General features: G+C 38.4%; 1 protein-coding gene across 2 annotated transcripts in view; it reads left to right on the plus strand.

The window, feature by feature from the left end:
- The first annotated feature begins 7,818 nt into the window (after positions 1-7,818).
- Positions 7,819-13,099, plus strand: part of pcdh11 (protocadherin 11) — a 130,792-nt gene continuing 125,511 nt past the window's right edge. The window contains exon 1 of one of the 2 annotated variants that reach the window (XM_051419516.1): positions 7,819-8,619. The gene's annotated coding sequence lies outside the window, so the exon portion shown is untranslated. The remainder of the gene's footprint in view (positions 8,620-13,099) is intronic. The other variant, XM_051419517.1, reaches the window with a different exon arrangement.

The following is a 13,099-nucleotide window of genomic DNA, read 5'->3' on the forward strand; positions in this document are numbered from 1 at the left end:
ATAAATTGCCATGAATGACTCAGTATGTTGTTAAAGATTCATTTTGACACTATATTTACTTACCATGTATTCAAAGCTAGAGTTTTCCCAGATATTCTTCAGAAGCTGTTTGACTCCGACAAGAATCCTCTCGCTGCTTCAGTGTGGGATATTCATGGACAGAATATCAAAGTACAGCTGAGGTCTGGAGAGTCTGTATCTTGCTAATGTTTGGATCAATATGTCTGCTTTTTGCAGATGATGCCATCTTTCTGACTTCACTGGAATTTTCATTGGGACAGTTTGCTGCTGAGAGTGAAGCACTTAGAATGAGTGTAAGAAACTACATTACATGGGCAAAACTATGTGGCCCCACAAACAATTATATGAACAATGTTGAACAATATGATACAATATACTGCCTTGACAGCCTCCTCTGTTCTGGGAATGTTTTTCTTCAAAATTCTCCTTAACTGGAACTAAGGGACCTAGTCCAAACTATAAAAGACAGAAACAGACAAGAAGCAATCAAAAATATACATCTATGGACAGGCACAGCAGTATGGAAAAAATATCTCTTGTCCTCCATCATCCGAGTGGACATGTGCTGTCCTCACTCAGACATTCCCCCAGCTTGTCCTGGGTCTTTTCTGCCACCTAAGGGGTGATGTTTGGGAAACTGATGTCTGTATTGCTGTGCTGTCATTGTGACCCTTCCCAGGACAACAAAACGGATGCATGAATAGATAAATAGATGGATGGATAGATGAGTGGATTGGTGGTTCAGTGGTTGGAATTTGATTGATAGTGGTTGTTAAATGTTTTTCTGGTGCTCCTAAAAGCACTTATCTCATTAAGATTGTCTGATAAAATAAATCAAATAAAAAAACAAATAAAATGAAAGAAATCTAAAAGATTTTCTCTTTGTGGCACTGTCAGAGGTAGTCATGACAGATGAGCAAATCTGTTCTCTGTCAACCGAGGGGATAATTTGTGCATTGCAAAGAGTTAGATTCAAACTACAATGCCACCTAATATGTTGCTTATTATGGTAGTTTAACATGAAACCATTGTGAGAAAAAGTTCTTTTTCTTCAACAATAAAAGTTTTAAAGCATTACAGCATATAAAAGTTGTCACTTTTTTCCATGGTTATACAGTCTGCTTTCCTCTCAAGCCTCAAGCTAAGGAGCATTAAGTCTCAAGAGTGCAAAAGAGATGTCTGCACACATTGTCTTTCCAGTGCCATGTCTTTGGCAAGGGGGCATCCACAGTTTACAAGGCTTGCCTTCAATTTTACTCATCAAACAATGGTTGTGTACACAGCCCATTCAAGGCAGGGAAAATGCAACACAACGTGACAAGAACATCAAGCATTCGGCCATCTGGGGAGGAAGAGTGCCAAATAATGACTCCTTAGTGATTATGGAAGCACCATTCTTTTTCTCTCCTGTCACACCCCGAAAAATAGTGGATGAAGGAGGAATATGTGTGAGTATTGATCTTACCACGAGTTTGTGGCACTGGTCAGATTCTCCTTTCCTGTGTGAAAAGGAAACAGAGAGAAATTTCAATTTAACACAGCTTTAGTGTTTTTTTCTGAATATATAAGAGGTATAAATGTGGATACCGAAAATATACTGAAGTGTTTTTTTCTTTTTCTGTTTCGTTTATTTTGGCGTATGTGGGTGGAGGAAAGGTATGGGGTTTATGAGGATACTCAGTGCACTGTTACACTTGTATGTTTACCCATTGGTGCGGGAAATAAAAAGATGTTGAAAAAAAAAGAATCAAAAAATGCCAATTCAAAGACGTTGATTGATTTAAATTCCCTCCTCCCACCCTTAACTCACTGCCATTCAATTTATTTTCCATTTGCTTTTGTTGCCACCAGGGCCAGTCTTCTTCATGACCTCACAAAGGCTCGTCATTAAGATTGAAATCTTCACCACATAAAATTTTATTTGAAATCAATTCAGTGACCTTCACCATGCAAAGGCAAATGCATTGTCAAACCCATCCTGATTGAGGCACTGTGTTAAACAAGTGTTGCATATCTGTATTAATCAGTCCTCTGTGAGAGATATTGAAGAAGTTGAAACTTCATCGAAGTGTACGAACGAATGAATGCACAAATGCACATGAATACAGGGTGGGACTTTATTCAACTGAATGTACAGTATACAGCCAAGCAAACCATTCTCGTCTGACAGTGTTGCCCCAGGCTCTGTTTTGCAGTAGACAGATGGAAAGAAACATCACCACAGCGTGTACAATCGCCTTCATCAAACAACACACAAAGGCTGTTTTAACAGCCAGTTACTTCTTAAGAAAGAGAAAGCTCTCCAAGAAAGCAGAATTGATAGAGTTTAGGCATCCATCTTAAAAAGGAAACACTGTCATGTAGATATTTGTTGATGTTCTGCAGGTATTTTTGAGCATTTGTAATTCTTGTGTTTATTTTGAGCAAAAAGTGACAGATAAAAGGGACTAGGTGAAACATTTGTTCCTCTTTTGCGCTACAAATTGATCTTTTGCTGTTGTGTTAGAGAAAGCAGACGTGTGATGTACATGAAACAGAGCAGAACAGCAATACGCCACTACTGTTACATTATTAATTTACACACAAAGAAAAGTCACACCAACGAAACACATGTTGTCATTAACTGACATTTTTCCACCCATGCTTTATCATACAATGATCACATTTAGTTTTCACTATTCATAAAAATTGTTTATGTTTACAACAGGTTTTAGCACACAGACCTTAGTTATAATAATTAATATATCATTATTTCACAATAAAACGCTTTTTTTTTTTTCTTTTTGGCCAAATTATGTCGTAATCAGATATTCCATTTAACCCTAAAATTTTAAGTTTTAAGACTATTCTTACAAAGAAAACACAAGTACATTATGGAAGTACCCTTACTTGTTATTTTGCTAAACACCATTATCAGTTTAGCACCTGAAGCACCTGAAGTATCAAGGACAAACACGACATGACAAAACCGCAGAGAAGTCAACCAAACCAATTATTGTATATGCAATACAAGACATTAACACACATTTGAATCAGCTCTTGTGTAACAATAACCTGTACACCATTCTCTCTCTCTCTCTCTCTCTCTCTCTCTCTCTCTCTCTCTCTCTCTCTCTCTCTCTCTCTCTCACAAACACACTCAAACACACTCACACATTAATTTGCCAGTGGAACATTAGGTGAGGACATGTCAACTGACAATAATGGTGGTTCACAGTGCTGGCTGTAGTCTAATTGGTATGTTGCAAATACACGTCACTCAATGTTAGACCCTTCATTAGCCTGAAGAGGTCTGTGCCTTGTGATGAATTCTCCCTCATCCTGCTTTAGCCATGTTTCAACTTCATCAGACAGGATATTATTGACAGTGGTCTCAGCAAAATAATTTTAATGTCAATTTGAAGCTGACTGATTGAGACCAAATACAAGGACATGTTTAATGCTTCATACACAAATATTATTTGCGCTTAGGGCATTTAATGATTGTGTGCAGTCCTTTGTTAATAATATAAATGAGATACCCTTCTCTTAATGTGAAGTCACTTGGAAAATAAATGTCTTAGGTCTTTGGTCATTTAGGATTTGTATAGTCAGATATCACATGATGATTTAATCATCTTTGGAGTGACAATCAAGTGTCTTTTTAAGTACTTAACTGACCAAACCCCTACAATGCAGCTACATTAGCACTGTCAAAGGTTAAAACCTAAAGAAACTCCATTTAATGGTCTGTTTCAGTAACTCTCTGTTTCTCCTGAAGTCTAATCACCACCAGGATTCGCAATCGGAAACTACTTTTGCAACTACAGTATACATAAATACAAAACAAAAAGTATCCAGTACATAAATTGTATTTCTTAAAGTCATGATTGACACTGTTGGTTCAGGTAAACAGAAGAACCAAAAAAAAAATCATAGTTTTATTCTATTTGTATGCGAACACCTCAAATATTTTGAATAATTGATAATGCTCAAAGCAATAGTCTGAGCCCTCTGAGGGTTTGTGATTTATTTTATTTTGCCATTTTGCCCCAGACATGACAGACTGTAACAGACTCACTTGAAGGCTTTTTATCTTTTTCACTATCTACTGCTCTGGATGAAACTACAGTCATGCATGCTGCCCATTCATACTTTGTGTAAAAGTTCAATTATTATTTCATTCAGGGCGTCTTTTGTCTAGCTCGGGTTTCTTCACCAATTCTCTGGAATTCTTCCTCTGTTGCCAATAAGGTAAAAGCAAATATTGAATTGTTCTCACTCTGTCCACTCCATCTTTCTCAAATCTTTTTCTTTCGTTCTCCAGAGATCCTTGAGAAAGTGGGAGAGAAAGAAACAGACAGAAAGAAATGAGGCAATAGAGATAGTTTCAATTCATTGTGGTAAATCTCAGTAGTTCTTGAAAGTTGCCATGGATACAAACCCAGCCTGTATGGATAAGAAAAAAATGTTTTGTCAGGATGTCTCCAACTCTTCAAAAATGTCAACTGTGTTTCAACAGAATATTATTTGGACATATTTGCACTGCTCTATTTCTGAGTGACACTCTCAGTTTTTTTTTTCACTCACACAAATCAAGTATGATCGGCAAAGAATCTATTCTTTCTCAAAACCTCTGGATGTTAATATATGGCGACCTTGCAATTTAGCTCTGCTAACCCTTCGTTCACCTATCCCCTTGCCCAGCTGCGTCTGACTGATAAGGCATATTAGTGAGTGCGCTCTATCTTCCACTTATTTCTTTTACGTGTGTGCATCACAAGTGATGGATTCAGTGGGAGGCCAACAGCTAGCACGATTAAAGGCAATGTTGTGGAAAAGATCTATTTGATCATATCTCAAAAAACAAACAAAAACAAGCCTTGCTTTTTATCTGCCAGTGATGCCCTTAGCATGGTACAGTTCTTCTACAGTGTGGGGAACCGTTCACACAGAAAAAAAGTTTTAGAAATGTCTTAAAGCCCCATTATGTAACTTTTCTACCTTGACATAACAGCTTCAAAATCATTTTAATGCTACATTGATTTGTAATAGGGTGAACAGTGCCTCTGTCATTCCCACTCGGTCTCTGGGTCAGGACAAGTGTAAAGCAACGCTTTACGGCAGAGCGGTCACACACCACCAGCTATGCCCATGTTCAGACTGCAGACCAAAGTGACCCAAATCTGATTTTTTTTTTTTTTTCATGACATTGTGAACAGCACAAATCACATGGAATCTAATCCTCTCAATTCTGTAGCCTGTCACTATTTTTGGTGAAACTTCTGGGTCTGTCCTTTGGGTGCTTTGCCTCAACTCTCTCTGTGATTTATAGTTTCCTGATGGATAGAAACGCTTTACTAGTTGTTAAAGTTAGGTTAACCACTAAGCTAGTTAGTTCAGTCTGTGCTGCCTGGTCAAAGTATCTGGGGAGTGTTGGTTTTAATTGAAATATTGCCAGAATCGCAATATGGCCAAAAGCTGCAATTTGTTTGATGTAAAGTAAAATGTTTGACAAAACAGAATTAGAAGTACTGTAGTTCTGAAGAGATACCCTGGCCAACAAATATTGTTCTACAGCTTTAATAATACATTTGTATTTGGTACAGAAATAATTATATTCATAATGATTTTAATAGTCTTTTAAGAGAAAATTATGCAAAAATGATCATTTCCACACAAATTGTGAATCATTTAGCAAAATCTATCAAAATAATAGCATGTTTTACCATATTCCTCATGCAGCCCTAGTTGGTATATTTACACCCCTAGCAAAGGAACTTTGAACCACAGGGAGAAGGAGGGTTTCATGCCCAGGGCGAGGGGGGGCATAGCGGGGAATGTTGGGGAGTGGAGTGTCGGAGTAGGTTGAGTGGACAGTCGTTGTTGAGAGTCTCATGAAGTAAAAGACAAACAAATGCAAGACAGGTGCCAAGCAGCCCTTCTTGCTGTTGGACTAATAAGTAATATTAGCTGACTTATTATGTCTTAAGTTGTTGCACTTACAGTAATGTATTCATAACAAATGCACAAACTGGTTGCATCAAATCGCAACAAATACAAAATCTTACATAGTGTTGCTTTAAGTTAGCATTTCATATTAATGTTCATTCTCCTAAGGGCTGCAATTTTTGAGGTCCTGTAATGGAATAGATAATTGTACATTCCCAAATTCGAAATACTACTGTGTGTGATAGCTCAGTCACATCCACAAATTTTCTGACTAACTTAACCTCCAGAAAAATAACAAAAAAAGCAGGTATAAATTTACCGTTCCTACTGTTCAATTAATAAAAAATTAATAAATAAATCAGTAAGTGGACCCTAAGCTAATATTCTGCTTTGGTTAAGCTTTCTGCCACATTATAACTAGGGATTTTCTGTTATGAATAATCAATCAAGGGCAAAACAGTAATCTCCACCAGTGCCAGACGAGTTTTACACACATAAATAGCTATGTTCATGTTGAGGAATTATAACCGTCTACTGATATATGATATATATATATATATATATATATAAAAACTTTGACACAGTGCGTGTAATAGATTTCTTCCAGTTTATTAGAAATGCCAAAAGCTTTCAAGGAAAGTTAATTTAGAAAATATCAAAATAGTCACATGCATCATGCATAAGGAATATCATGTATTTGGCTTCTTGGCAGTATGATTCTCAGAAGAAGTGCTTAAGAAATTGTAGAGAGTAACAGTAAAACTGAGAAAACATATTGTAGTATGCTGTGTTTTCAAATGGAGTAGTCATTTTCTAGAAGAGGATTTCCATGTCATCTGGCCCTACCCCTGCCCTTTTGTCTTCAGGGATGTGTGTTGTGACATGAAATAATGTGGAAGGAATCGTTGAACAGGTGAAGAATGCTGTTCATGAGACCTTGCCAGAGGCTAAACTTGTTAGAATGCAAAGTTACAGCCATTTGTTGTATGAAGTGATGGCAAAGGGAAAAGGGTAATCAGCTGTAACATGATGGTGATCGTTTGACCTTTATGTGACCATAACCCTTTATGACCCCCATTAAAGCACCTGTTAGAATCTACTTTAGGGTATTTGAACAGAACACCCATTAAATTTGCTGTAGCGGAAAAGAGAGAGCTTGATGATTTGTGATCAGCGATTTTTTTGAGCCAGTCAATATGTTGCGTTGATGCCTGTCTGACATTGTGCCCTTCAGCTGCAACCAGATTTGTTGATGTTTAACTTTAATGGATTGTGTGGTCATAAATACAGGCTCTTAAACAACATTTAACACTTTGCTGATAATGAAAATCGGAGTCATACTTTGGCATTATTTTAATGAGGCGTTTGAGTTACCTTGTCAATTTTTATACAATGGCAATTTCCCCTCAATTTCCAGGTAATCCCTTGTTGCTATTTTATAATTTCTGGCATGTAGTGTTCATGGTGATAAACTTAACTGTGATAGACACCGCTGGAATTATTTGACACCATTTAGTACATGGAAACTATGGAAACTGAACAAACTCATTACTGATCTAATTCCTCTTCTCATCCCTGGTAAGAGCTCTGTCATGGCCTGTTGACACTCTCGGGATGTCTGAAAGGAATCTGAATGTCCTCATCATTATTCAGAGGTGTTGATGATACAGTAGACTTGACGGGGAATGGAAAGCACAAAACAAAGCTCGGTATAAAAGTGAACAGTGCCCCCCTCTTGCTTTCAGGCGGATTTCTGGAGTAGTGAGGCTACTGCAAACGGCAGAAGCATCTACGGTCCGCACATCTCAGTGCAAGCAGCATCTCTCCAACGCAGTGCGGCTTTAAGAGGACCGGGGCTCTTAAATCTGCGGTTGGCTCCTCCTTCCGCCATGATGTCAGTCGGAGGGAGAGCGAGAGGGAGAGAGGTGGGCAGTGTTGAGGAACTGAGTTCATACAATACTACTGAGACATCTACAGCTTAGCAGACAGATACGGTGAACCGCCTATCTCGGCTCCTGTAAGTGATGCTGCACTGAGGCACACTTTGATCCAACTCCATTGGGGGGGCGATGCGCTCTCTGCATCCCTCCTTTAAGAGTTATTTTTTTTGGGGGGGGGTAGCATGCACAACCTCGAATCAGTCAAAACAAGTGGTTATAAAATACGTTAGGTTTTAAGCTTTCAGTTTTTCATCAGAAGTCAGTTCTTGCGCTCTTGGATTGAAGTTTTACTCGCGGGTGGCACACGTGTAAATTTGGTGCCAGCGATTTAAAGCTGGTCAAATAAAGTAGGAATTTCAAGGCAGACGTAAGGCTAGGGGTACAAAGTTGATGTAAAACAAGCTTGGATCAATGCGTATCTCCGCCCGTGGGATTGCGAGACATCCGAAGAGGAATTACAGCGTCCTTTTCAAACAAAGTTGATCGCTGTGCATGATTTTTTTTTCTCCTGCACATGAGGATCACAGTTTTTTAGCGCATGGATAAGTTTTGGTAGTGGATAACATTTTTTTTCTTCATTCTGCTGCCGTTACTGATGAGGATCCTGTCTCCCCTTTCCCCCTACTTCAGTTTAATTCGTGGCACTTCTTTTTTTGTAAATCAGTGATGTCTCTACGCGTCGGTACTCACGGCTGATTTTTTTTTCATCCTATTCGAGCGGAAAAAGGTAAGATTTGCTTTTAAACCATCACTTTACTGCTGATATCAAAATGTGTTTTTACTTTAGTGGTCTCTGGGCATATGTATGCACATGACTGGTCTCCCGAGCGCATTCAGAAAACGCTGGAGAGCACCCAACAGCCTAATTTATGTGGTCCGTATAAAATCAAACTGATGTCCTAATACCGTCGAGGACCGGTGATGTATTTACAATCACTGAGAGCAACGTGAGCTTGGCTACAATTTAGTGATAGTCTGCAAGGCACTTGAAAAAAATCAGTGTGTTTGCGATAGTGGGTCATTTGGATGTTCCGTGGGTTTTTCCTAGAGCTGCTCCAAAGATAGGAAACAGGCGTCCCCGTGCACCTGATGTAAATAGAAATTATCCACGGACACGGTGCATCGCGGAGAATCCAAGCTGAGTTGTCGCATTATGAATGTGCACCGCGCGGTTGGTCACGACTTCGGGCGTTATTTAGTCTTGCTCAACACTGATCGCTTGATAGATAGGCCTACTTTCCAAGAGCATCCGACTGCAGGGACTTGTCAGTGTTGGTTTCTCAGCAGCTTGGCCGCTCAGCTCGGTTTGCGTGGGTGCGCGGTAAAGGCGCGCTCCTGGTCAAGCAGTTCAGCTGTCACAGACCATAACCTCAGGGGCTATCTGTCTGTTCACTCTCAGACTCTAGGAAAAATAAATTAATATATAATTGTCTTAGGAATAGTTCAAACAGTCACGATATGGATCCCCGCTGGTTTCAAGATTAACCGCCACAGTTGGTTGTTTGGGTTCCTAATACCTGCTCAATATGCAATAGATTATTATTGGGCCTGTATTTTTTATTTTTTTTCTTCTTCTTTTTTTTTAAAGACTCCCACTAGGCCCACTGAACTCAATATTTGCTGGAGAATTAAATCAAATGGTAATGTGAACCTTCCCAAGGTGAGCAGCAGCATATTTTGGCTGTAGGCTGAGGCATTTATATTAAAAGAAGAGTCAGTGACTAGCAATGGAAGCAGGTTAAGCATTTGTTGGATTTGAAAACCATTAAAACCATTTGCACACGCACATCCGCATTTCACATTCACCAGCAGATACAGAAGTGATCAATACCCTGACATACTGTATGTGTTACAACCATATCTCCTAACATTTTTCATACCTCTTATGAATTAACTAAATATTGACAGATGAGGGAGTCATTAACTTATAAAGGAACTGTACATGTTACAAAGAGTTCATAGAGTAACTAAGCTGTAGTCCCAGAGATGCTTTCCAGGTGTCACAGATGTTGTCTCTTTGCTTTGCTTTTACTTTCCGTCATACAGTGTGAGTCAAGCTCCTTTAAAATCTCTGCTTCCACAGTCACATTCAGTTTATTTAAAAACTTTGTTAAGAGTTTGTCCATTATTTCAGATCATATTTACCTTGAGATCTTCTCCTGAATAGCATTCTGATATTCAACATATTGCAGTAGTTGAACTGTCCGTTTCACTTCCCAAGGATAATATATTGAATATGAGTTGATTTAGCTAATTTCAGAATACATGGTGTCCGCACAATTTTCATCTGAAATATGACTGCTTTTAAATATATGAAAATGTAATAAAAATGTTTTGACAGTGTTTTTTCCAATATTATAAAATATCTATTTTAGCAATTATTCATGATATACATGGTACATTTTTTTGACTTTGTTTTAAATAAATGCATGCTTCCTCTGACAATTTATTTACCATTTCAGTTTAGGATTTTGTCACGTTATTGAAAATAATGGATTTTAAAGTCAACGGTAACATTCAAGATGACGTAAAGCAACACCAAAGTGATCACACTCATATTTAGCATTAGGATTATATTTGCATGTATGGACTGCCCTCTTGAGGTCCATGATTACAACGTTGTAAATTAGTTAGTCATTTTGCTAATGCGGGAGGGTAAGAAATATTACTTGGCGACCATTTAATTACTCAAGTAGTACAACTCTTCATATTCTAAGTCTATCTGAAATTTAAAAAAAACTTTTAGATTTAAATGTGAACAACCGTTTGGTTATGCAGCCAATCAGCATTGCCAGGTGAGATATCACAACTTTATCACTCAATTGGTACAACAGCGTTTTTATTAAGTCTATTTCTTAAGTCACTGATAAAAAATAGTGCGATGTGTGAACCCTAGTGATATTTGAACTTCAATATACATCTTCTGTCAGTATTAAATCTATTATTAACACTGTCAATGTGGCCATTTATGTTGCGCATCATTTTCTTGCACTTTCTCACTTTCCAGTAGGACTTAGGTAATAAAGTCAAAGTTGAAGTTTCCCAAGAGAAAACAACTTTTGGTCCTGCACCATGTAAAGAGAATTGTTCTGGATGCGTGGACTGAAAAACAACTGACTGATCTTGACAGAAACCTGGTCTGTCAGCCTGTCAGCGATTCTTAAAGCAGTTAAAAGAGAAAAAGCCCAAGACAATCAAAAGTATTACTTGCCCTCTTTTGAAAATCTCTTTGGATCCACAGGCAATATTGATAGCTACAACAGTAGTAAAAACCTGCCTTTGAATGTTAAAGGACCCAAATGTCTTGGGCCTTAACCACAGTGAAAGTTTCCAGTTGATGGCATCTTTAAGGGTGAAGGTAGGGGGTGACAGTAGCTGTATGATTCCCCTCTCACTGCTACCTTAGGTGGATGCAAACACCAGGAAAGCCTGTCCATCACACTGTTGTGTAAAGTGATCTAGGGCCGGCCTGCTCCTCTTCACTCTGTGTCTCCCAAGAGGGAGGCTTGAGTTTGCCTACTGGATTCAACCTGCTGTCTGGGGCTCAAAATAGCATTTCAGGAGACTAGTGAAATGTAAGCAAAGGAGACACTCTGACTGACACCTAGGATTTCTTTCTCCCTCCCTCTTCCTTTTTTTCTCCTCCAGCACAATTCCTTCTCTCACCTAGCCTACCCTTCGTGGACAAGTTTATAAAGAGTTGTGACAAGTGAAAAGCCATGCAGATGTTGGAAAATCATGGATATGAGAAAATAATCCAAATTGAGTTAATAGAATAAGATGAGTAAACGTGTTTGGCCATAATAAGTTAAAGGGCAATATGTGTCTCAAAATATCGAGTTACATAATTTTAGCAATAGCCACTATATATCTATGATATTATATGTGTGTATATATATATATATATATATATCCATAATAGTAAAATTTAGTTTCTTAACATCTTATTAACCCTGCCAGGGTGTCCTTTTTTGTACTACACTGGTACTCCTGCATGTACTCTCAGTCCAAAACATATTACACCCCTTCATCCGTGCAGTACGTTATTGTCACTTACAAGAGAGGGAAAATCTGGATCATGCTTTGATCTTTTCTGTTTTTTCACTTCCACAAATCACATCCGATTTAAGGATGTAATTTAAACTTCATTATGCATCATGCGAGCTCAGCCTTGGACTGCCTGGCGATCATCACAGTGAAGCAATTGCTGCTCACTCTCAGAAAGATGCACACTTCAAAGTAAAGTGTGTCACAGTCACTAATGAGATATATCTCATCAATATTTTGACATGACAGCACAACACCGCCTGTGCTATAGGTGTAGAATGAATAACCCTCACACTGATCAATGTCAGCCATGTTTTTTCCATCCAACTGTTCTTTAATGAGTCTCATGTGACTGCTTTATGAAATGTGTGAAAAGAAATCTGTCTACAGGCTGCATGAATGCCTTGCAATTGTTGCTGATTCAAAACCAGCTTAATTAAATTCTTTTTTTTAATCAATCCCCCTTTGTCGGTAGGCCGAGAGCTTCAATGGCTATGAACGCTGTTGCCTTGCCAATTTAGAGGACCCCTGTAGTGCAGTTTAGGTAGTCACACCTTTTCTACTGGATACTGTTTGAGTCATGTAAATGGATGGATGGAAATTTCATAAAGTAGGAAATATTACAGCTCCCAGAGAGCTATTTGTAGTCCCTTGTTGCAGCAGGTATGTATGCATTTTCAGCACCAGCTGTACATCGTTTCTGTGATGGCTGTCATAGACTTTTACTATATTTCGAAGGAACTGGACGTTTGATTTCAAGGCAGCTGCATTATAAAAACAACCCAATATCTTGAGGAAAATCAAATGAGGTTGATAAACACTCAGGAGGGTTGGTGGACCGAAACACACAGGGGGATATAAGCAATGAAATTATATTAGTCATTAAATATATTGCGCTGAAATACACATGGGGGGCCAGAATTATTATGAGAAGTAAACATAGCTGTGCATTGATGGCCTTATCCTGAAATGTCATTGTGCACTCAAAGCAATCTGAAGACACTAATGTTATTCTGTTCTACTGAGGAAATCTACTGAACATGGATATACTTTTATAAATATACTGCATTACCACAACTGTAATGTCAAAAGCCCATTAAAGCCTGTGTGGCCAAGCCTTTATAGACGTCACTGTAATTGCGGTGGGATGGTGGAATTTC

This window comes from Dicentrarchus labrax, unplaced genomic scaffold (genome assembly GCF_905237075.1).
Source record: "Dicentrarchus labrax unplaced genomic scaffold, dlabrax2021, whole genome shotgun sequence".
NCBI lineage: Eukaryota > Metazoa > Chordata > Actinopteri > Moronidae > Dicentrarchus > Dicentrarchus labrax.